Source organism: Suricata suricatta, chromosome 12, assembly GCF_006229205.1.
Source record: "Suricata suricatta isolate VVHF042 chromosome 12, meerkat_22Aug2017_6uvM2_HiC, whole genome shotgun sequence".
Taxonomy (NCBI): Eukaryota; Metazoa; Chordata; class Mammalia; order Carnivora; family Herpestidae; genus Suricata; species Suricata suricatta.
Window position 1 is genome coordinate 46,662,071 of NC_043711.1, and position 25,576 is coordinate 46,687,646.

A 25,576-nucleotide genomic window follows, 5' to 3' on the forward strand; every position below is an offset into this window, starting at 1 on the left:
CGGGAGGGAGGCAGGGCCCAGGACGCAAGGTGGCGACAAGTCGCGTTTGGCCCCAGGTAACGGGGGTCTGGCGGCGGCGTCTGGCGGCCGCGCTGGGGTCACGGTGGCCGTGCGCAGGGGGAGGTGGCTAGGGATGGCAGGGTCGGGAGGCCTGGGGGGCGGAGGGGGGAGGCGGGCAGGAATCTGTGGGTAGAGCCTTCTGCCCACAAGCTAATGATTAACAGTAGCGATCGTCACCGTGGTAATCATGCAGCCGCAGGTGTTCAGGTGAGCACTGATGTGGGTGGCAGTGTTCTGGGCAGCTTTACGCGTGTTATCAGCCGACGTTCACAGTAACTACAAAGTTGCTTCTATTCTTAACCTCACTTGGTACCTGAGGGAGCAGAAGCTTAGGGCTCAAGGGAGTCTGAGAGCCAGTAAGTGGCTGGGATTTGAATTTCTCCAGGTCTGATTTCCAGGGCTGGACTCCCAGCGACTGCTGCGTGCCCTGCTCTCGGCCTCACCCGTGGTCCCAGGAAAGACATACGTGAGGGAGAAGAAATTCAGCGTTTTCTCTTAAGTGACTTGGAAAGAAGGTGCCCCCAAGGGAATCTATTTTCTGGGTGGGCCTGAAAGGGCAGCCCTCCCCCAGCCCCCATCCTGAAACATGCCAAATTCTCTTAAGGCTTGGCTGGCACCGTTCCCTGTGCCTTTTCCAGCAGGCTGCCCCCCCACCCCCACCCCACTATATGGGGCCATCCTTCTGACTAGTGCGCCTTACTCTGTGTCACTACCTGTTCATTTCCCCCCTAGTACTTATCATGTGTCATTGCATAGTTTTATTTGTGTTTTGAAATTATCTTCTTCCAGCCAGTCTCTAAGCTCCATGAAGGCAAGAGATCATGTCTGCTTTTTGTACTGCTGTATCCCACATGCCTAGTATTCTAAAGCGAGAAATCAGAAATACATTGTTTCTCGGGTACACTCCCATTTTTTTCTTTTATGCAGAACATTATTTATTGTCCACCTACGATGCGCATGGCAGGCACTTTGATGCGCATTTCCATAAGATCATAAAAGGCCTTGAGTATCAACCTAAGGAGTCTAAGCTTTCATCTGTAAGCAGTGAGGTGCCTTAAAATTTTCCTAGGAGAGTGACATTGTTCTAGCGGTGCTTCCAGAACATTCTTTTGGCAGTAGTGCTTAATTAAGAGGAAGGGCAGAATAGACCCTGGAAGTCTAGTCTGGAGCCTCAGACTTTAACTTACATAGGTATCACAGGGATCCTGTTAAAATGCAGAGTATGACTCAGGAGGTCTGGGATAGAGCCAACAAATCTGCATTTCTAACAAGTTTCTAGGTGACCCTAATGCTACCGGACCAGACCACATGCAGTAGCAAGGACTTCAAGGACAGCTTGGACCTTTTGGGAAAATCTAAGTGATGGCCAGAGATTTAGGACTGCTCAGTGGCCAGGAGCAAGTAGGTGGCTGACCAGGCAAGTCTGCAAATATTTGTTGACAGCAAAGAGAGATAGGTTTGGGGGGATATTTTGACTAGAAGTACATTTGAATCATGGGAGCTTAAACAAGAACATGAGTTTATGAAACAAGTCCAGAAGTCAATGGTTGCTGGTGTTGAATTATCGGCTCAAGGACTGAATTTCTAAAAGTCTTTTAGTCCTTCCCTTGTGATCAATAAGGTGCTGACACTTTAGCCATTGCTTCTGCATTCCAGGCTTAATAAAAAAAAAAAAAAAAAAAAAAAGGAAAAGAAGGGAAGAGCAAAGGTGTTCCTGGCATTTAAGTAGGGCCTGTCTGAAGAGCTTTTCAGAAGTCGTTTGTTCTAGCAAACACAGAGCATTGGCTTCTGCTAGTAGAAAAGGAGATCAAGAAATTGGTTTTGTTGTTGTTGTTTTGGGTGTATGTTTTTTAAGTTTATTCCTTTATTTATTTTGAAAGAGAGAGAGTGCATGCATGTGCAAGTCAGGGAGGGGCAGAGAGAGAAGTGGGGGGAGAATCCCAAGCAGAGCCCCTGCTTAGCAAGGAGCCCAGTCTCACAACTGTGAGATCATGACCTGAGTGGAGATCAAGAGTCTGGCGTTGAACCAACTGAGCCACCCAGGCACCCCTGTTGCTCTGTGTTTAAAGCCAGACACATAGCTGTAGAGAATGAGATCCTATCTCGATGTAGACTTTAGCACTTGGGGTGCTTCTGCTCTGAGGAAGGGGTGCCTTCTTAGAACTCCTACAAAAAGACACCAAATCTGGTTCCTTTATGGTCCTATTAATGGCAGACTCTGTTTACTAAGTAGTTGCTATGTGCTATGCACTGTGTTGAATATATGACTTGTGGTATTTCATTTAATCATTGTAGGGGCCATATGTAGTAGGTGGTGTGACAGTGTTCATTTTGCAGATGAGGCAGACAGGTTAATTTTTTTAGGCTTTCCCTACACATACATGTGAGGTCTGGGATTGGGGTCAGAGCCCAAACTCATAACTTGTATACATATTGCCTCTTTATCATAACTGCAAAGAAAGTTATTGAGTTTCTAGAAAGGAAAACAATCAAGAACAACTGATGTTCATGTTTATAGAATTGTAGCACCTTCAGAGAGGGAAGGATTTTTCAAAACCATGGAATCTAACACTTTTATTTGATATAGAAAGTCTCATTAATGGCCGAGTGGAAAGAGGAATCCAGATCTTTTCATTCCTAGGTCAGTACCCTTCCCACTTACTTGAAATAATAACTTTTATGTCTTAATGAACACACATTGGATAAGTCACTTCACCTCATGGCATCTCAAATGTTTGCATTTACAAAATGGGACGGTGGACCCACTGATTTCTGAGGGTCTTCAGTGATGAAATTTAGTTTGTATATGAGAAATGAAAGTTAAATGGTTTTGCAACCCCAAATCGGGGAGAGTTTATTCCAGAAAAGGACACAAAGGAAGAGATATTTGTCTCTTGTCATTTAGATTTTTCTGTTTTCTACTTTTCTGTATCGTTCAATATACTTCTCTTTGGGATTTGAGATTTGGTTTAGTCATTTGCCCAGGATCAAATAGCAGAAGCAGCAAAAGAAAATATATAAATCATGGCCCTCACAGTGTTTATATGACTGCTGCTTTCATTCTCAACACTTGTTCAGTAGATTAATACTTAAGGAAAAACTATTAACATTTTATTGCCAGTATCAACTTATTTTCCTTTTATTGTTTCTAGGAAGCATCAGAGAAGAATTTAAAATAGTTTCTTAGATGCGGAGTTAAGTTCCTGCATCTCAAAGCAAAACAGCTTTATGAGATTTTTGTCTATAGGCAAAATGTCTATGCATTCTTCCTTTTGCACATAGATAGAAAAGTTGGGAATTCACCGCCAAATCAGTTATGTCATTCCTTTGCTGCACATGTGGACAGTGTGAGTGGTATTGGGAATACAGACTGTTTGGAGGAACTGGTTGACAGATACAGTTAAAGCCATGGCTCCAGTGGTCATGGGAGTGAATTTGGCTAATGTCTTTTGTCCAGCATCAGGCCCTTGGCTAGTCATCTGCCAATGGATGCATTGAATGCCAAGGTAGAGAAGGTATGTTTGACTTAACCCCTCCGCACCCTTAGAAGACATGAGCCAGAGTCTACATCCAATGGATGTTTGATCATCGAAGGAGAGCATTCATATTAGTGTCTCCATGGGAGAGACGGTCATAAGTGCAGGAAGGAAAACAGACTGGGAGTTAGGTGTACCTCAGTCCATGTCCAGATCCCACAGATTGCTCGTGTGCATCCTTAGCCAAGTCCCTTGCTTTTTTAAACCTCTGAACTTCAAAGGCTTGTTGTGAGGAAGGTTCTGTTAAACATGATCTATTTACAAAGAACATAGCACACGGTGTGCACACAGGTGGTACACAGTAAGTGTTAATTACAGTTACTCTTGTTTGCTCTCCCCTGACTATAAATGCCTTGGCTAACCGTGTCTTGATTGACTTTTATATTTCCTTCTGCAACTTGGACTAGCAGGATGCCCTATACATGTAGATTCTCGATATACTTGTGTGATGTCACACATACAAAATCAAGGGCAGAAGAAATATAACTGCTTCCAGGAAACCTAATTTCTGACTCTGAGTTACCATTTTGTCTTGCTGGTAGGGAAAGAGACTGCAACCTTATAAGAACTTGTTGGGTTTCATCCTGGCCCCTTGCTTCTTCAAGGTATGACCTTGCTCCAGGGTACTGCCCAGATCGCACGATACACAGACATTAAGGAGAGTGTGTGCGCGTGTGCGTGGGGGTATTTCATCTGATGTTTGGTCACTTGTTGCCATTTTGTTCCTGTCCTTGTATACTGTTGTGGTTTCATGATTTTTAGCTGCCTCTTGCCAGGCGTAGGGTTAAGAATCTGAGCTGAGATGCATGTGATACAGATGCATTCACACATCCTCTTAGCAGTATGTCTGGGAAGCCAAGTGTAGACCCTGTTCATACCTCCATCTGAGAACTCCCTTCTGCTTCATCTCTGGAGACTCCCTATCTACTCTGGCAGAGGGAAAAACCAGTTCGTCCTTGTATTCCTGGAATCGAGTCCATTCCTCTAGGAATTTGTGGTCCCAGGATTTGGGTGTTTGGGAAAATAAAAGCCAGGAAGCAACCCTGACCTAAACCTCTCCTAAGCAAGGAAGCCTGCCTGCTTTGTGCTTGAATGTTGGGAAGGAATGGGGGAAAATAGAGGGAGAAAAACTGTCACTTCATAGCTCACAATATTGTTCTAGCTGCCTGTATTTGTTGAATCGCTGACTGAATTTCATTATATGTATATGTATGGTGTCTTGTAACACTGTAGTGAAAACTCTTTTAATGGTTGCACTAATGTTTTTAATGGTTGCACCACTTTTAATGGTTCTGCACATCCAAAAGAATGAAGTTGGGCCCCTGCCTTACACCATATACAAAAATCAGGCTCATAATGGATCCTAGAAGCAAGAGCTAAAACTATGAAACTCTTAGAAGAAAACCTAGGAGTAAGTATGCATGACTTTAGATGAGGCACTCATTTCTTTGATATACCACCAAAAAGATAAGTAACAAAAGAAAAAGTAGACAAATTGGGTTTTAAAAACATTTTTAGAAGTTTTTACTTCAAAGAACAACTTCAAGAAAGTGAAGAGACAACCTACAAAATGGGAGAAACTTTTTCAGGTTATGCATATGGTGAAGGACTTCTGTATAGAATATATAAAAAACTTTATTTTTTTTTAATAAAGAACTCTTAAAACTCAACAACAAAAAGACACATAATCCAATTATAAAAAATGGTCCAAGGACTTGGATCGGCCGGGTTCCTGGGTGGCTCAGTCAGTTGGGAGTCCAAATGTTGGTTTCAGCTGAGGTCATGATCTCACAGTTCGTGGGTTCAATTCCCGCATCAGGCTCTGCCCTGACAATGCAGATGGAGCCTGCTTGGGATCCTGTCTTTCCCTTTCTCTCTCTCTGCCCCCTCGCTTCTCCTTTGCTCTCTCTCTCTCTCTCTCTCTCTCTCTCAAAATAAATAAATAAAATTTTTAAAAATAAGTAGGATAGGCATCTCCCCAAAAAGGTATACACATGGTCAGTAAAGTCAAGGAAAAATGCTTAACATCATTAATCATTAGGAAAAGGCAAATCAAAACCATAGTGCGATGCCACTTCACACCAACTAGGATGGCTGTTACCAAAAAGAAAGAAAGTAGCAAATGTTGGCCATGATGTGGACAAATCGGAACCCTCCTACAATACAGGTGGGAATGTCAAATTGCGTAGGTGCTTTGGAAACGGGTTGGGCAGTTCCTCAAAAAGTTGAATGTGGAGTTACCCTGTCCCCCAGCTAGACTCGTAGATACACGCTCAAGAGAAAGGAAAGAACGTTCCCATGAAAAGCTGTACACAACTGTGTATAAAGCTTTTTTTCAGAATAGCCAAAAGGAGGAAATAATTCAAATGTCCTTCCGTGGATAAATGGATAAACAAGCTGGGGCATAGCCACCTAATGGAATATTCACTCATAGAAAGCAATGAAGTGCTGACACGTGCCGCAACGTGGATGCACCTTGAAAACATCATGCTAAATGGAAGGACCCAAATATGAAGGACTACATATTAATACAAGTCCATGTGTATGAAGTACCACATAGGCAAGCCCATGTAGGCAGAAAGTCGACTGACAGTTGCCAGGGCCTGAGGGTAGAAGAGATTGGAGAATGGCTGTTAATGGGGCACTGGGTTTATTTTGAGGATGCTGAAAATGTTCTAGAAATCAGGTAGTGGTGATAGTTGCCCAACTCTACGAACGTCCTAAGAAAATACAGAACTGTGAAAAAATTCCCGGTACAGTCAGGTCACTTCTGTGTCCTTTGGCAGGGTCCTTATGAGAAGGTAGATGGTGGGGGGCAGAAAGCAATGGGAACTTCTTGCTAGTGCTTCTTGAGTGGAGGTCAGTCTTTAAGGTGTGAATTTGTATGTCCTTCCCTGGGGTTGGCCACAGAAATAAGCACACCTCGCCGTACGGTCACGTGTTGCCCCTTTGGTCTGCTGCAATACTTCCATGCTTTGATGCAGCAGTGAACTTGGAAGGAAGGGTTAAGGAAGTCTAACTTGATCAGTCACTTTACATTGCAGTGACTGTCTTCTAGAAAAGGATCTTTTTGTTTAGATCCAGTAATGTTTCAAGGTGCTTTGCACACATTTTGTAATTGCCTCCTACAAAACCCTGTACCCCCATTTTACAAAAGAGGAACCCTGAGTCTTATGTTAATTAGAGTGGTTAATCACATGGTCACACAGGACAAAGCTGAGGAGCAAGATTACAATCTAGACTGGCCCAAAAGCCTGATTTTTTTTTTTTTGAAAGAGAGAGTGTGCAAGTGAGCAAGGGGCAGAGAGAGAGAGAGAGAGAGAGAGAGAAGTGGGGCTCACCCAAAGTGGGACTCGAACTCACCAACAATGAGATCATGACCTGAGCCAAAGTCAGATACTTAGTGATGGAGACACCCAGGAGTCCCGAAAGCCTGAATTCTTAATAAATATATACAGGGCTGCATTGACAAATACGTAATTGAAGGAAAACCTATCAATATCATATAAATATTTAACTAGGGGTTGTAACCCCTGAGACACAGTTGAGAAAAACATTATGCAGGAGGCAGGATTTTAATCACCTGAAAATTTCCAGTATTGAAAAAAAAATAAAAATCTACGCTAACATGTTATCACCATTTAAACTCTCATTTTTTTTTGTATTTCTGTCACACTTTTTCTTACGAGTTATAGCCATGGCTCCCAGTGAGAGGAAAAGCTGCCTTTTATGTGATCCTTCCCCCGCCCCTCCCTGTTAGATCTAATAGCTATTTAAACGCCCTCTAGTGGGTAAGTCATGATGTGACCCTACATTTTGCTTTTTAAAGATTGAATGTGGCCCCCAGGACAAGGGTGCTACTGTGAATGCAGAAGATTGTAGGGTCAAAGCTGGTTTCTGACTGTTCTCCTCCTGTGTATGGACTAAGGGTATGAATAACAGGTTTTAGAGCTGCTGATTCTATGACCCTCTCTCCTCTTTCTTCACAAGTCAAATTGTGCATTGATTATATGCACTTTCTAGACTCGGGAATTACAGAGACTGTATTTCATAAGATAACAGATTGGGGGAGGGTGGCACATCCCTATCAAATACTGTTAGCTGTGGAACTGGGACTGAGGCCCACAGGACACATCCTAGAGATGCGCTTCTTATTTCTTGACTTGCTGTCTCACCTATTATGCAACCACTTTTTTGTAATGAAAAATGAAAGTAACTCATAAAATACCCACCTTCTGTGCACGTACACATCCCACATCATACACATTCTTTCTCTCCTGCTGACCACCAGGCTTTGCATTCGGTCTTGATGTAGATGAGATGGAGACTCTTTTCATTGGCCAGAATTATTACCATTGTTTGGGGAAAGCCACTGCCAAACAAGATCCCAGCTGATGTTAGAGACGAGACAGATTTTGAGGGTGAAACAAGTCACACAGAAGAAGGTATGTCTTCGGCACGTTTCTCATTTGACGTTACGGTTAGTTAAGCAGTTATATTTCTTGTAACCACCCCACCCCCTTTTCACTTTCTAAAATGCTTAGAGCCCACTCAGTGAGTACAAGTTCAAGTCCGCCTCACATTAGTGAGGTGTGGGATGATGAAATTCCACTCGAGGTAGTGTAGTTCACAGCTGAATCACATCACTGCATTTTGTCAAGTGTACTATCACTTTTTTAGAGCTAATAATTGTTCCCCTGTCAAAGTGATATGTGCCACATTGACCTCAGACTTTCTGATGGATCTTGCACTCTCCCCCAGCACAGCCAGTCATCTGGCCGATGGCTAGTGTTTTCATCCTTGGAAACCTCTCTCTTGGAGCCTTTTTTTTTTTTTTTTTTAATCTTACTTCTGTCTGGTCTGGGCAGCTCCCTGCACCGCTCTTGCCCTAGGACGTCCTGTCACATTCATGCTGGCCTCTTCACCCCCCAGCCATGTCAGATCTCCCATGTCCTGAAGCCCACCTCCTTCTCTTTCCGTTTTGTTTTTTCATTTTGTTTTTAGGTTGTTATAGGAACATCAGTAACTTCCTGAGAAAGGTGATTTGGAGGTAACTGTTTTAAGATTTTACACATCTAGGGGTTCCTGGGTAGCTCAGTGGGTTAAGCGTCTGGCTTCCAGCTTCGGCTCAGGTCATGATCTCATGGTTCGTGGGTTCGAGCCCTGAGTTGGGCTCTGTGCTGACAGCTAGCTCAGAGCCTGGAGCCTGCTTCTGATTCTGTGTCTCCCTCTCTCTTTGACCCTCCCCTGCTTGTGCTGTCTCTCTCTGTCTCTCAAAAAAAAAAAATTAAGATTTTACACATCTAAAAATGCCTTTCCTTTACCTTCATCCCTCCATAGTTTGGGAATAGAATTCTACCAGGTTGAAAATAGTGACTAATGACATTGAGCATCTTTTCATGTACTGATCTGTCCTCCACATATCTTTTCTAATAAATCCTTTCAAATTTTTACCCATATTTTTTGATCGAGTCACTTATTTTCTCCTTATTATTGACTTTTGAGAGTTCTTTATGTATTCTGGAAAAACATTCTTTTTCAGATATCTGATTCACAAATGTTTTTTCTCTGTCCCTGGCTTGTCTTTCGGTTCTTTCAATAGTGTCTTTTGGTAAGCAGAGGATTTTTCTTTTCACTAAGTTCCGTGTATCAGTGCTCTTGGTGTCCTTATCTAAGCAGTTGTCGCAACAGAGTCACAAAGATTTCTCCTGTGGTTTCTTCAAGAAGTTTTATTTTTTGAAGTTTTATGTTTAGTTTTATGTTCCATATTAAGCTGATTCTTGTCAATGGTATGAGATATGGCTGGGAGTTTTTGTTTTATTTTTTGCATGTGGATTTCCACTTCTTCCAGCCTTCTTTGTTGGAAAACTTGCTGTTTACACAGTTTTACTTTTGCATCTTTGGTCAAAGAAATCAGTTGCTAATGTATGTGTATGTCTATTTCTGGACCCTCCATTCTGTGCAGTTAAGCTACATCTCTTGATTCCAGTGCCACACTTTATTGATTATTGTGGCTTTTTCATAAGCTTTTAAATCAGGGAGTGTTATTTCTCCAGATTTGTTCTTCTTTTTCAAATCGTTCTGACTGTTCTGAGTCATTAGCATTCACATATGGATCTTAGAATCAGGTTTTCGAATTCCACAAGAAGGCCTTTTGGGATTTAATTGGGATTGTATATGGATCAATTTGAAGAGAATTGACATTTTAACAATACTGCATCTTTCTGTACGTGCGAAAGGCATCTCTCTCCATGTATTTGTGTCTTCTTTAATTTCTCTCAGTAATCTTCTGTCATTAGTCTACAGTTATTTTCATCTTTTGTCAGTTTCCCATAAGCATTTCACATTTATGATGCTATTATCAATGGCATTTGAAACAATTTCAGTTTCTAACTGTTCAATGCCAGTATATAAACACATAATTTGTTTTTGCATATTTATCCTGTGTCCTGAAATTTTGCTAAGGGCACTTATTCCAGTGGGTTTTTGGGGTAAATTCCATGAGATTTTTTACAGCGATGATTGTGTTATCTGTGAATAAAGATATTTTAGCCTTTTCTTTTCCAACCTGAATGCTTTTCATTTCTTCTTCTTGCCTTCCTACACTCAATGGAGCCTCCAGTACAACGTTAAATAGAAGCTAGGGGAGCAGACCTAGCGGGTCTCTTTCCCCATGTAAGAGGGAAGGCATTCAGTTCTCGCCAGTAAGCCTGGTATTAGCTGTAGGTTTTTAGAGATGCGGGTAGATGAAGTTCCCTCCTATCCCTACTTTGCCACGATTGTTTTTAAATAGAAAATGATTGTTGTTTTTTGAGATGGTTTTTCTGCATTTTTTGAGATAATCACATGGACTTCCTAAAATAGTTTGATAAATGATGAATTGTAATTGATTGACTTTTGAATATTCAGCCAATCTGTATTCCTGAGAGAAATCCCATTTGGCCCAGATATATTATCCTTTTTCTATATTCTTCCTCTTATTTTCTACTGGGTAAAATTTTGCTTGGAATTTTTCTATCTGTGTTCATGAGAGTTTTTGATACTTTTCTTCTGGTCCTGGTTTTGTCTGTTTGTTTTCAGGGTGAAGCTGGCTTAATAGAATGAGTTGGAAAGTATCCTTCCTTTTAAGTTTTTTCTGAAGAGGTTTTGTGCTTGGTATTATTTTTCCCGAAGTGTTTGGTAGTGAAATCATTTGAGCAAGTTTTCTTTGTGGGAAGGTTTTTAATGACATATTCACTTTCTTGTGTTGCTATGTAGCTATTCGAGTTACCCGTTTCTTGAGCAAATTTCAGTAGTTAGTGTCTTTCAAGTTATTTGTCCAACTCATGGATGTTTTCAGTTCATTGTCATCAAATTGTTAATAACCTTCACTTATCATTCTTAAAATTCCCTTGTTATCTATAGACTTCGTATGGTTATCCCCTATCTCTTTCCTGATTTTGCCAATTTGTTTCTTCTCATTTTTCCCTCTTGAACAATCTGGCTAAAGACCTATCATTTTTTTTTTTTTTTTTTTAATCTCAACCAACTATATTTTTGTTTCATTGATTTTCTATTTCATTGGGTTCTACTCTGATCTTTATTCTTTCCTTTCTTGGGTCCATTTTGCTCTTCATTTCTAGTTTCTTAACATGATTTAGTGATCAAGTTCATTGATTTGAGACGATTATTCAAGCATTTTTATTATAAAATTTTCCCTAGGGGTGCCTGGGTGGCTCAGTCAGTTAAGCAGCCAACTTTTCCTCAGGTTGTGATCTCACAAGTTTGTGAGTTTGAGCCCTGCATGGGGCTTTATGCTGACAGCTCGGAGCTTGAAGCCTGCTTCAGATTCTATGTCTCCTTCTTCTCTCTGCCCCTCCCCAGCTCGCTGGCTCTCTCTCTCTCTCTCTCATTCTCTCTCCTTAAAAAATAAATTAACATGAAAAATTAATGAAATTTTCCCTAAATTTGTGTTGTAAGTTCTATTATAAATTTACTGCTTTAGCAGCATGCCACAATATATGTGTTTTCATATTCATCATTTAAAAATACTTCTAATTTAAAAAAATTTTTTTAAACAGTGGGTTATGTAGAACTGTTTTATTTGGTTTAATAAATTTGGGGGGATTCCCAGAGATACTGCTGTTAATAATTTTTAGTTTAATTCCATTGTATCAGAGAACATCCTTGTATAACTTGAATTCTTTTAAATTTGAGAGTTGTTTTATGGCCCAGAGTATGGTTTGTCTTGCTAAACATTTCATGTGCCTCTGAGAAGACTGTACATTGTGTAGTTGTTGGGTAGAATGTTCTGTGAATGACAGTCAGGTCAGTTTGAATATTTGTACATCCAAATAAATTGAAAATATTTGATAGTCTTACTCTTTTTCTGTCTACCTATTCTATCAGTTATTGAGAGAGAAGTGTTAAAATCTTGGATGACAAGTATGGATCTGTGGATTTCTTCTTGTGCTGTAACAGTTTTTTCTTCTTGGGTTTTAGAGCTGTGTTGTCAGGAGCAAAAATGTTTAGAATGTTATGTCTTCTTGGTGAATCGACTCTTTTGTATTATTAATGGACCTTCTTCATGCCCTATAATATTTTTTGCTCTTAGAATTCACTTACTCTGATATTAATATAGCCTCTCCAGCTTTCCTTCGATTAGAGATAGTACAGTACATCTTTCTGCTCCTATTTTGTTATTCTAAAAATAGTTTTATGGTAGGGTATGTTCATAAAATCCAGCTAAGGACCAAGGGAATTTACAATTGTACTTAGGGTTGAAGGCTGGCAATTAGGGGTGTATAACTGTGTTTGCGTGTGTCCTCAGGTATGTGGTTTTGAATGAATTACAATTCTTTTGTTTTCCTAATGGTTTTTCTCATCTATTCTTCATTCATAGTACTCAGTAAATATTTGTTCAACTGAAAGTTTTCGTATACTACCTCAGGAAGAAAAACATTCTGATCCTTTTACTTTTCACCTGTTTCCATCTGTATATTTAAAGTGTATTTCTTGTGTGGAGTGTTACTCTAGGTCTTGCCCTTTTATCCAAACTTACAATCCCTAACTTTTAACGAGGGTATTTAGACTGTTTATATTTAGTGTGAATATTAATGTGATAAGTTTAAATCTATCATCTTGCTATTTGTTTTTTACTTGTCTCACTTGCTCTTTGTTCCCTTTCCCTGTTTTTATACCTACTTTTGGATTAATTAAATGTTTCTTCGTGATTTCTTTTTTTATAACTTTTGTTGGATTATTGGCTCTAATTTTTTTTTTTTTTTTGCTATTTCAGTGCTTTACTTAGGATTTATGGTGTAATCTTTGACTTACCACAGTCTATAGGTGATACTGTGCCTCTACCTACAGTATACAAACTTACAAATACTGTACTTTAATTCTCCCAAACTTCATGCTATTGTCACATTTTTTTTATGTTTTAAATCTCATGCTACCTTGTTATTAGTTTTGTTTAAATAATCCACTGTCTTTTTTAAAAAATATTTTATTTTTAAGTAATTTCTGCACCACCATGGGGCTAGAACTTACCATCTTGAGATCAAAAGTTGAATGCTCCACCAACTGAACCAGCCAGGCACCACCCCTTATCTTGTAAAGAGATCTTAAATGTAAGAAAAGTTTTCATATATTTACCTATGTGATTACCATTTCCAGTACTCTTGATTCCTTTCTGTAGATATAAATTCCCTTCTGGTAGCATTTTTCTTTTTTTTTTTTTTAATTTTTCTTAACATTTATTTTGAGAGAGAGAGACAGAGAGAGAGACAGAGAGAGAGAGAGAGAGAGAGAGAGAGAGAGAGACAGAGCAGGAGCCAGGGAGGGGCAGAGAGAGAGAGGGAAACACAGAATCTGAGCTGTCAGCACAGAGCCTGACATGGGGTTCAAAGCCATGAACCGTGAGATCATGACCTGAGCCAAGTCAGACACTTAACCACTGAGCCACCCAGGCATCCTGACTTTCTTTTTAATGTTTTTTTTGAGGGGGGGGGGGATGAGCGGGGGAGTGGCCAGAGGGACAGAGGATCTGAAGTGGGCTCTGTACTGACAGCACAGAGCCTGATGCTGGGTTCACATTCACTAACCATGAGATCATGATCCAAGCCAAAGTCCAACACCTAACCCACTAAGCCACCCAGGTGCTCCCATTTCTCTTCTTCTTTAAGGATTTTATGTGACTTCATTTGTAGCATGTGCCTGCTGGTGATCTACTTTTCAGCTTTTGGATGTCTGAAAACATCTTTATTTCTTTTGTTTCTTTTTTTAATTTTCACTATTTCCCCCTACTTTCAGTTTCATTGATTTCTGCTCATATTTTTAATGTTTCCCCCTCCTTCTTCTTGTTTTGGGTTTATTTTCCTCTTCTCTTTCTATTTTATTAATGTTGGAATTTGTGTTATTGATTCCAGACTTTTCTTTTCTCAAGTAACTATTTCACACTGTTAAATTCCCTCTCAGCAGTGTTTTAGCTGGATTTGACATATTTTCATATGTTGTATTTTCATTTTTATTCAGTTCTATTATATTCAAATTTTCTTTGAGACTTCTCTTTAGCTGATGGATTATTTATATGTTTCCTATTTAATTTTCATGTGTTTGGAAATTTTGCTCTTGTCTATTAGTGGTTTCTTTTAAATTTCTTCAGTTCCAGGCTACCTGGGTGGCTCAGTCTGTTGGGCATCCTAATTGAGCTCAGGTCATGATTGCTGTTTGTGAGTTTGAATCCCACGTCGGGCTCTGTGCTTACAGCTCAGAGCCTGGAGCCTGCTTCAGGTTCTGTGTTTCTCTCTCTCTCTCTCTCTCTCTCTCTCTCTCTCTCTCTCTCTCTCTCTCTCTCTCTCTCTCTCTCTCCCCCTCTCCCACTTGCACTCTGTCTCTCTCTCAAAGATAAGTAAACATTAAAAATTGTTTTTAACTTCTTAAGTTTTGCTTTATGATCAGGATATAATTTATATTGGTGAATGTTCAGGAGAATTAAAAAATAGTGGGTTCTGCTAAAGTGCAGTGTTATAACAGTTATATACTGTTGGCTAAATTTTGTTGTTCATTTCTTCTGGAACCTTATGCAACCTTTTGTTGATTTTCTATCTAGTATTTCTGTGCATTGCTGAGAGTGGAATATTCAGGTCCTGAGCTGTAGTTGCCTATTTCCTTTACACTCTTTCCGGGCTTGCTTTGTTGTATTTTGAGGGTCTGTTGTTTGGTGCACATGTATTTGGGCCCATTATGTCTTCCTGTGTCAATTCATTCATCATTGTGTCATTATCTCTCTTCATCTCTAGTAAACTTGGCTTTGAAGTCCACCTTATCTGAAACGTATATAGCCACACTTAATTCTTTTAGATTAAGGTTTACATTAATGACGTTTTCCATCTTTTTCCTTTCATCCTACCCATATTGCATGTTTGAAGTGAGTTTTTTGTAGATAGCATATTATTGGATCAGGAGGTTTTTTGTTCTTATCATCATTTCTCTGTTTCATCCACTCTCTCTGGTGAAGGTAGGCTCCCCTCTTGGCCTTGATGGCTTGGGTTGGCGGTGACATCATAGTTGTCCTGTGGTGTTTGGCTGGTGTACAGCAGCTATGGTCTAACAGTTCTCTTCCTTGGTAGGCTGCTGTTCTTCTTGCCCTTTGGCTGGAGAGAGAGCACACTTCTCTTGGGCTCTTTTCTGCCTCTGCTCATTGGCATTTCTATGATGCCAGCTTGCCCGGCTGGCACTTCTGTTGACAAAAGCTATTGGTAACAAAACTGGCTTTATTAAAATAAAATTATAACATTTTTTAGCAGAGATAAAATTGGCATATAAACTATATAAGTTTCAGGCATACGACCTTGTAATTTGACATCCGTCTCAAGTACAAAGGGATCGCCACCCCAAGTCTAGCTACTATCTGTCATTGTTCCGTTGATCTCTTCCCCCATTTTGCCACCCCACCAAAATTCCTTCCACATTGGACCAGTGCTTTTTATGTGACATTACCAGAGTTTTCTTCATGTATTCTTTTTTTTTTTTAAGTTATTTATTCATTGTAGGAGAGCATGCATGTGCAGGTGAGCAGGGGAGGGGTAGAGAAAGAAAGAGAATCCCAAGGAGGCTCCGGGCTGTCAGCACAGAGCCCCATGTAGGGCCCGATCCCAGGAACTCTGAGATCATGACCTGAGCCAAAATCAAGAATCGGACATTACTCAGGCATCCCATGCCATGTGCCTGCTTAAGTAGCAGGAAATGCCTGTTCAGTATGACATTGCCTTTCTTCTCTGTCTTCCACAGACATGTGTAGATTGACAAGGGCCTCTGCTCTAATCAGTGGTGGTGACAATACACCCAGTAGCAAGTCACTCCAACTTCCAGAGAACTGGTCTGGCCTAGACCATTCTATAAAAAATAGTCACTAATGCTACTGAAGAAAAACATGTCCTATTGCAGGTGAAGGATGTATTCTATTATCCGATTTCCATTCTCCTGCCCCTTCACTATGCGTCGGTAGATTTATATCATGGGATTCATTTTCATTTTATGTCTTTTTATATACGCACCAGCTCTTTTGCAAGTAATTTTAATGCTCCCCTTTATGAGAGTGAGGCTTTGTGTCTGTGTATTCCTATATAAAATAAAGGAAATGATTGTTTTTAATGCAGATTTGAAAGAAATATAATGGATTTCAGCTACAACAATTTCTCCCCATTTAGAGGAGATGAACACCTAGTTAGATGAAGAACGTCATTTCTTGTATAATTTGAATACATCCTGTTTCCATGACAACTTGTACTTACCAGCTTGCCTGGTAAAAGAGGTGTTTGAATTCTTTCTTTGATAAAAGATTTGTCCAAACCCTGGGGTTCCAGTTTTTTAAAAAATTCCAATCATTTATTTCCAGTTTGGGGTATTTCTCTTTCTAACATGGGATGCTTTTGAGGGAAAGAAATCTAAAACCCATTTAGGGGGTAACTCCATGTTCAGAACAAAAGGAGAAGATTCACAGACCAAATGCCAATGGGCAGAGAAAATGCTGTTTTTGCAGGTCATCCTCATTTTCTGATATCTTCCAGTTCAATCGAATCAACGCTGATGATGCAACAACTTATTAAGATGGTATCGGATTTGATAAAGCATGATTCGCTTATTCCTTTCCATCTGGACACTCTCATCATTAGGCTGGTTTCCTCACAGCTGACTTACATCTTGCCTTTATGGGTGGTCTGTGCCCTCTCAGTGCTGAATTTCAATTCTTGCAAGGAGCATGATTTTATTAATGATTTTCCCTCAGAATGAAAGATAGGGAATTATTTGCATCATTAACTATGCTTGTGCAAAACATGAGAAAGATGACACCGTATTTTATGGATAAGATGATGTTTTATGTAATATGAAATATTTTAATCCATAAGGCAAGAAAACATGACCCTTGCACATTTTAGGAATGATAATTAACTCCAAGTTAGTATCATTCAGAGTTTAGTGCTGAGGGATCTGGGAGGTTTTGAAAGGACAAAAGTGATGCTTAGCTATCTCCAAGGTCATGCTCAATGATAATGAATATTTGTGACACAAAACGCATGTGCACAGTGGTTTGTGGGGTCCGAGGTTTATCACAACACCCATTGGAAACCACATTTTATAATAGATCCAGTATGAGTGATATATGTATATTTTTTATTTCCTCAAAAAAAGACCCATCTTATCATTAAGGCACTTTATTTATTTTTCTATTTATTTATGTAATCTCTACACCCCATATGGAGCTTGAGCCCATGATCCCGAGACCAAGGGTCACATGCTCTTTGGACTGAGGGGCCAGGTGCCACAAAAACTAAGGAACTTTTAAAGATATACCACAACATACCACTTAACAGCACGTGCATCATATTTAACAAATCCAAGTCAACAAGAAAGGAGAAGGAGAAAAATAACAGTATCTTTCTATATTGAGAGTATGCAGTTTGAGCATTTGGTAAAAAGAAAGAGATTAAGTAACTGCAGATATTTCTTTGGCCCAAAATTCGTTTTGCAGGCATTTTCATGATCCCTAATGTAGCCCTTTGCTCCATAGTTACAGTTCTGAAAGTTTTATGCAGTTACGATTTTTTTTGAAAACAAATAACATGGCTTTATTCCATACTTGCTTTATTTTCCTTTTCTAATTGCCCATGAATTGGTAATAGCTTCTCCAATTTTAGAGGACTCTGCATTGAAGAAGCAAATGATGTATAAAATATTTTAATATATACTTAGTGAATGTTTTTATCATGGGGGGATTCGTTATCCAGATATTTATTCAACATTCACTCCACAAGCAGTCTTTAAAATATTCCGGGAGGAACACACAAGATGAGCTCTGTGGATATGCTCCTGGCACAGCCGGCCATCCCCCAGTGCCCAGGACGGAGGACAGTTTTCCTAGGCCTTCTGCTCAAAGCCAGACAGCCTCACACAAAGTGCAGGGTTGGTTCTCTGCACTCTCTTCTCAATCTCTAAATGTGAATAGAACACCCCTATTCAAATAGCCTAGAGCATGTCATGTTATCTCTGCTAGAAATTGTAACATGGAAACAAGAACCAGAAATCCTGGGGCATTTTATGGCTTATGCAAGGCCTCACCTCCAGCCTGCACTGCGAAGCCACTGTGCGTAGTATACTCATTTTTTCAGTGAGAAACAAAGAGTCTCAAAGAGGTTGTTTTTTGTTTCAAATCACACAGCTGATAAGTGTGGGCTCAAACACGCATTTGGGGAATTGCCTCTGATCACATTGCCCCCTGCTGGCCGTCTCTTCCTTCCCTTTAACAGATTTCCAAAGACCACTTTGAGGCCTGCTGGCCGCCTTTTTTGGGTCCATTTTCTGACCAGAGCCTCCTCACATCTTTGGTTTATTGATAGGCCAGGAAAGCTTAAATAACTAGTCATTGATAGGGAGCCAGTGGTGTGCAGAGTGTATTTAGTGCAGGGTTGCCCGTAAAGGGGACGAACCTTGGTAACTGAATTCGAAGGCCAGAGCAGGAGGAATGGGTTATGGTAACCTTAAAAATAAAACCGCCAGTTACTTTACCAGCAAAAATGGGTTTATTGAGGAATCACAAAGGATTGCAATTCAGTACAAGCAGGCCATGGCAAAACCATCAGCACGTCCAGAGAACAACGGAGAGGAATGCCCTTTTATAGAGGAGAGGAAGAAGTTGGAAGGCTGTTACGGACAAAAACCTCATTGGACTAAATCGGGAGTTCAGGGTATAGAGACTTTTCATTGGCCAAGTCGAGTTGTAACCGCATCTCATTGGCTGGGCTGTTGCGGGGGAGGGGGGCAGGACACAAGACTTCCTGCTGCTGGAGGAGGAGGAAAGTAGTATTGATCTCTTCCTGTTGGGTGTGCAGTTAACCGCAGTGGTGGCACTGAGAGCTTCCGCTTCTAGCCTCCCGGCTCCATTTTAAACGAGGTTTCCTTTATTAATTTTCAGTTATAGGAATCATTGATTGATCTTCCAACCAGTGAAATGCTGTGTCCACAGCAAAGGTCCTTGAATAAGAATTCTTAGACGGGCCACAGACCCAATGCTTATGAAGACATTGGGACTGTTTCCTTAACCAAGGAAAGCATGGTTACTTTCCAGTGTTCCTTTTACCAGGGTCAGTCACCTGCTCAGCCCTGGCTCCAGAGCTCTGATCTTGCCCCGTCCTGGAGTGTGTTTGGTGACTAATCTGCTACAGAGCTGACGCTGGCCCTTGAAGAACAGCTAGAGGATTTAGGTGGGCAGAGATGAGAAGGCTCAGGGAAAAGTGGGGGGTTTTGAGTACACACAGTAGGCTTACTGAGAGGGGAGGAAACAGATCTTAAATCCAGTAAAGTTGAATCTCCTCTGCCCCAGACGCCACACTGGGAATCGGGGAGGCAGTGGTGGACCGGGGGCTTGCAAGCTTGCCTTTGGGAGCTCATGTTGGGACAAAGCTGAGGGTGCACCAAGAGGAAGAGAGTGCACTCCAAAATATGTATATTTTTTCAAAATACATTTACTTGACATATATTTATATATTTCCAAGTATATGCAAATATATATGGAAATATACTTGCAAATGCATTTCAAAAAGTGGGTTGAGTGCGGAGGATTGCAAATGCTAGACTGGAGATTTCAGCCCTCAGCCGGTAGAAGGCCAGCAGCCACGTAGGTTGAGCAAAGAAGTAGCAGAAAAAAGGTGCTTTGGGGGAAGAGTAATATACCATCATCAGAAAGGATGAACAGTTCTTTTCCTTCACAAATCTTGGTGGCATGCCATCCAGGTGGCCACTCCTACACTGGGTGCCAGGGGCACAGAGGGTCCTGGGTCTCTTGGCCCAGATGTTCTGGGGTGAGAGATGGGCAGTGGCCCATGCACGAGGGATATAATTGCTGGGGCAGAGGATCTGCTTTGGAGCTGGATGATGGGGAATCTTGTGCAGGAGGCCTGAGTGGGAGAAGTCAGTTGTGCAGAGCAGAGACTGGTGGTTCAGCGGGGGAGACAGCGTGTGCATGTGTCTGGAGGCTACTGAGACGAGGCGCTTTAAGGTTGAGGGACGAGTGCAGCCATGCGGTTGGAAAGGCAGGAAATATGCAGAAGATATGGAGCCTTCCTTACGACTCGAAAGAGATCCTGAGAGCAATAGGAAGCTGGGGAGACATGTCGGCATGGTTGAGCCGGAGACAATTGCTGAGGCTACTGTCTGGCCCTGGGTTGGAGGGCAAGTGCTGGAAGCAGGGAGGCTGTTCAGGCAGATGTTGTGATTGGCTGGCACTCAGGGGTGAGGACTAGACGTGGGTGTTATTGGTGGGAAAAAAGAAGGAAGACCGATGCGAGGGCGGCAGGAAGAACAAAACAGGAACTCTGGCTGACAGCTGGATATAGAAGTGGAGAGTGGCTCAGCTGAAGCTTGATGTCACGTTTTCCAGGCTCAGTGGCTGGCAGGACTTCAGTCTTCTCATTGGGAATGCTCAGCAAATGCTATTTCATTTACCCCTTTCCCTTCCACTTGTAACTCTGAATTAGGCCGTCAAGTGTCTTTTAGATTCCAGATAAGTAACCTTGGTTGAGCTTTTCTCTGTGTGCAACTTGCAAGATGCTTAAACATGTTTCCTCATACATGCCCCAAAGCATCCTATGGAGGGAGCTCTCCTCATTATCTCCATGTTCCAAACGAGGAGCCTGGCGTTCAGCAAGGTTAATAACTTACCAAAGTCACACAGCTTCCCTGCTTACCCACGGCAGGCTCTTGGTTAAAGTAGGATTCAGGCTCCCTCAAGCAATAACTCTTAAACCCCAACACCCTCAGTGTCCCAGAGGTGTTTCAAGTCTACCCCACTCCTCTAGGCCCCACCTAAGACTGATCAACTTCAATACTTGCCTTTGCCAAAAGCTTGTACAGGGCTTGGGCTTCACTGTCCCCTGAATCTAGAGAGACTGAGGTCTGCCATCTAGTGGCCACTGCCTTCCTTTTTATTCTGAGCTGTTAAAAGAAAGGAAACCGGGAGTTCCCACATACAAGACAGGCCTGCATATTTATAGCATCACACCCTGTAAACAGGAAACTTCTCAGTCTTAGAGAAGGAGCTTGGTAACATAAACATAGCATATTGGCAATGAGTTCCTCCGCCCCTTCAACAAACATTTAAATATATATGTAATGCATATATATGTATATACATATATATTTAAGTGTTTGTGTTTATATATAGTCATTCACACACACACACACACACACACACACATTCATTCCACTGGAAAGTAAGCTCACTGAGACAGGGATTTCTTTGGTCTGTATTGCTCACTAGTGAATTTCAAGAGCCTAGAACAGTGCTATTTGCATAGCAGACATGCAATAAATATTTATTGAACGTAGACTAAATGAACACCTAGCATCTACTGCATCTTTACTGTATACCAGGCATTCGGCATGGTCTTGTCTCATTTACTCCTCACTCACAAGACAGGGAATGTCAAGATGCACATTTCTCAGATGTGGAGACTGAGCCCTAGAGGGACAAGAAGCTTACCAGGCTTAAGGAGAGCTGGCTGTTGACTCAGGTTTTCTGACTTCAGAGACACTGCATTTAACTACCAGGCATAATGCCTCTTGTCTGCTGTGTGCCAGGCCTTGTGTGCAACATTGTCACCATTCAGACTGGTGGTACAGGTCCCTCCAGGGCACCTCTAACCATCCCCTCCCATGTTTTGACTTTACTGAGTGAAGTTTTCCATCCCACAGTGCTATGACAGAGGCATCAAGTGGAGGGAATTCAAGAAAAACTGGCTGGCCAACAATGAGTCCCTGTCACTAGCTAGCTGTGTGGCTATGTGACTTTGCACAGTGCCCCTGAGCCTCAGTTTCCTCATTAGGCAAAGGAGGAGACTGAGTTAGGATCCCTCTTTCCCTTCCAGCTCCAATATTCTACTATTCCTGTGACTCCCAGGGAGCTGGATGTGAGTGAAGAGAGAGGACCACTTGTTCCTAGGCAACCAGCACCCGCCTCACCCATGTTGCCATGGTGATGATGAAAGTTGGGCTGATGGGATTACCAGCTCCTGCTAATTGCACATGAGAGCTCAAGGTCTCTGTCTCTTTCTTGCTTGCTGGCTTGCTCTTACTTTCCTCATTCCTCTAGGAACTGTGGAAGGATCTCCTCTCCTCCATCTTCAGCGTCCCCAAAGCAGCCATAGTGCAGTGGAAAGCAACTGGAAATGGAGCCTAGCTGTGCCTCTGAGTAGCTGTGTGACCTTGGGCAGGTTTCTCGGCCTCTCTGAGCCTCTGTTTCCCCATTTGGAAAATGAAGGCGTTGGATAGGGACCCCCGTCTAAGGCTCTTCCCAGCTCTCAAATCCTTTGATGCCTAGGGAGCATGTCAAGGGAGCAGACCACATTGTTACTAGGCAACCAGCAGGCACCCTGCCCAAGTTGCCGTGGTGACTGGATACTGGAGGGGAGGGGAGTAGCTGCTGCAGCTAATTGCTTAATTATTTATGAGTGCCTTAAGTCCTTTTTGTCGTTTTCGTTGCTAGGGGCTGTGGGGTCACCTTTTCTTCCTCCCTCCTGCTACCCCAAGTCGTCTGAGGTGTGTGTTACGCAGTGGGAGAGCACGTTGGCCTGGATCTCGAGCTACTCACGTTCTGGCCCTGCCTCTGTCATTTCCTAGAGCTGTGGCTTCGGGTAAGTCACCTCACTTCTCTGGGCCTCAGTTTCCTCATTTGTAAAATGATGGGTTTGCTTAGATCATCTCCACATTTCCCTTCTACGTTGAATTTCTGATTCCTGCTGTCCAGCTGCAAAGTGGGAAAGAGGAAAGGAATTGTCCTAATTTTTTTTATCTTCTAAGGATGAGTCTGAAGAGCAGGAACAAGTTAAGTCTCTTACACATTTCAAATAGGAAGGGAATGAAAATTATGCCCATTGTTCTCTGCTTGCCTCTTTCAGTAGCCATGTTGCCTGACCTGTTTTATTCATCTTAAGGTCCTTTAATGTGTGGTTTTTTTTTTTATATCACTTACTTCCAAAATAGATTTGAGGGGTTCACAATAGAAGATGCATATGTGCTATTAGGTCATTAAAAATAACAATAGGAGTAAGTTAATATAAACATAGTGATGCTTCTTCATTGGTGATTATCAGTGTTATGATTAAACACTAAATGTAATTCTGAGCATCCTGGAAGCCAAAGCAAAAAGAGAGGGAGGTATATACTTACTAAAGAAAAATTGTCAGAATGTTCTTAGTTCTAAATTCTGGAAGAAATTTGTCTTGTGGTGCTTACTCTTTCTTGGAAACTACTGATAAAACTTTTAAATTAACCCTTTGTTGTTGACAGTATGTTGACCCTTTGTTGCTGAACAGAAGGAAAAAACTAGACCAGTTTGACGAACTCTAATCTAAATCATAGGCAAAAAGTCCCTTTCTACCTTAGAATTTTATGAAGACAATTATGACTTAACAAACGTGACTTTAGAGAAACCATTGTTTATAAATCAGTTACATACAAATTCATGGAACTGCTCTGGACAGGAATTTAGCAGTATGTGTCACAGTTTTAAATGCAAGCCCAAATTCTTGTTCTTCTTCTTCGAACTTCTCCGAACTTATTCTGAAACACACTTGTGCAGCTGAAGAAAGACAGTGAATATAAAAATGCTTATGGTAGCATTACTTATAAAAGAAAGTGGCTGTAAACCACATCAGTCTTGAGGGCTAGTGAGTTAAATTATATTACTTCTTTACAATGGTTTACTTTGCAGCCCTTGAAGTAGATGTATATGTTTTGATATGGTAAAAAAATTTTTTCAATATATCATGTTAAGTAGATAAGGAGGTACAGCAATGGTATAAAATGCTTCTATTTCTCTTATCAAAGATATAGATAGGTATACAGTTTCTGTGTCTAGAAACACGCTTTCATGTGCCTACTTGCATTTTTCCGGAAGGAAGCTGTTAGCAGTGGTTTCCTCTGGGCGGGAAGATTGATGGCCTTCAGAGGGAGGGAGACTTGACTATTCACTGCCTTATTTTTACTATGTGGACCTGTTCATTTTCCCGTTAGAGAGGCAGGAGAGCCTGACAGTTAAAAAGCCTAGATTCTGGAATCTGAACACGTGTTCAAATCCTGGCTCCGTCACTTACTAGCTATGTGACCTTGGGATTAATTTAACTTCTGCATTTCTCACCCATAAAATGGATAAATCCATAAAATAGTCCTTTCCTCATTGCATTGTTATGAGGATTAAATGAATTAATAAGTATAAAATGCCTAGAATATTTTAAACAATACCGCGTACATCTTGGGGGGAGGGGCGGCGGGGGGATGAAAAATTAAACAAACAAAAAACTCTGCACCTAACCGAAAGGAACCCTAGGATCTCAGAATTGGACAGGTTTTATAAATATGTCACTGCTTTCAGTATCGTATGTTGTATACAAATGATGTTGGAGTAGGGATGCATAATAGGCGTTTACAAGGCCTGTGAAGTCCCTAAACCCATCTGGTTTTACCGTTCCTCCCTTCCACTGAATGCTCAAGCTAACAGAACATATGCTGGGCCAGGTAGAAAATCTGAGATGGAACTCTACATCCACAGCCCTTAAAGGCCAGAGAGGGACTAACCAACATTCAAGCTTCGAGAGGCCATCCGTGCCCATACCAGTTATGCCTGTGAGTTTACAGGCCCCTATGCCTCTTCTTCTGAAAGAGAGTGACAGAAACCTGGGAAGGAGCTATGCTGTGGGGATTGCTCTTATTGGGACCCAGGAATCTTATAGCCACAGTTCGGTTCGAAGTTCAGAGAGCAGGGGGTTCTGTGTTCAAGAGTACCTGGATCCCTTCTTTGCAGGTGCTTTGGGGCAAATCTGGAGAACTGAGACTGACTCTGAGAACCTTCCTTTGAAGCCAGCCACTCGTTGGGCCAGACTTGGTGCCTGACCATAGACCTATGGTGGACTGGGAGGTCCGTTCCCTTAAAATCAGCGGAGTTGGGAAACGTGCACGCCACACCGGGAGGAATACAAAACGGACCGATTACACACTCACGCCCAAGTCCGTGGTTCCGGACTTGTGTCTGCCGGGCCCTCTCTTCTTGGGCATCCCAGTTTCTTCGTCCGTTTGGCCAGCGGTTCCCCTTGCCATCTATCTGTCACATCCAACTGTGCTTCCATCTGCCCTCCCATCGCTCCATCCTCCTCCTGCCATCTGCCAGCTTTCCCACCCATCCTTCAGACTGCTGGTATTTCATGCACCCCTCCTTGCCTCCCAGCATGTGCGTCGGAACTCCATCCGCTGGCCCATGCGGCCGGCCGTCCCTCCATCTTTCCGGAGTCCGCCCACCCGTCTCACCCGCCCCCTCTCTGGCTGCAGAGGGAACCCTCTCTTGGACCGGCCCTCTGTTGCACGACCCCCAGCGCCGGCTAATCCATACCCGGCCGCAGCTGTGCCCTCCCGCAGGCCGGCGCTGTCGTCAGTCTCTCCCCGGGCCCCTA

General features: G+C 41.9%; 1 long non-coding RNA gene across 1 annotated transcript; it reads left to right on the forward strand.

Moving 5' to 3' along the window:
* The first annotated feature begins 28 nt into the window (after positions 1-28).
* On the forward strand, positions 29-25,561 carry LOC115275126. The gene is made up of 3 exons (XR_003901400.1): positions 29-56; positions 22,618-22,765; positions 24,934-25,561. It is a non-coding gene; the product is annotated as an uncharacterized LOC115275126 (long non-coding RNA).
* Positions 25,562-25,576: the final 15 nt, after the last annotated feature.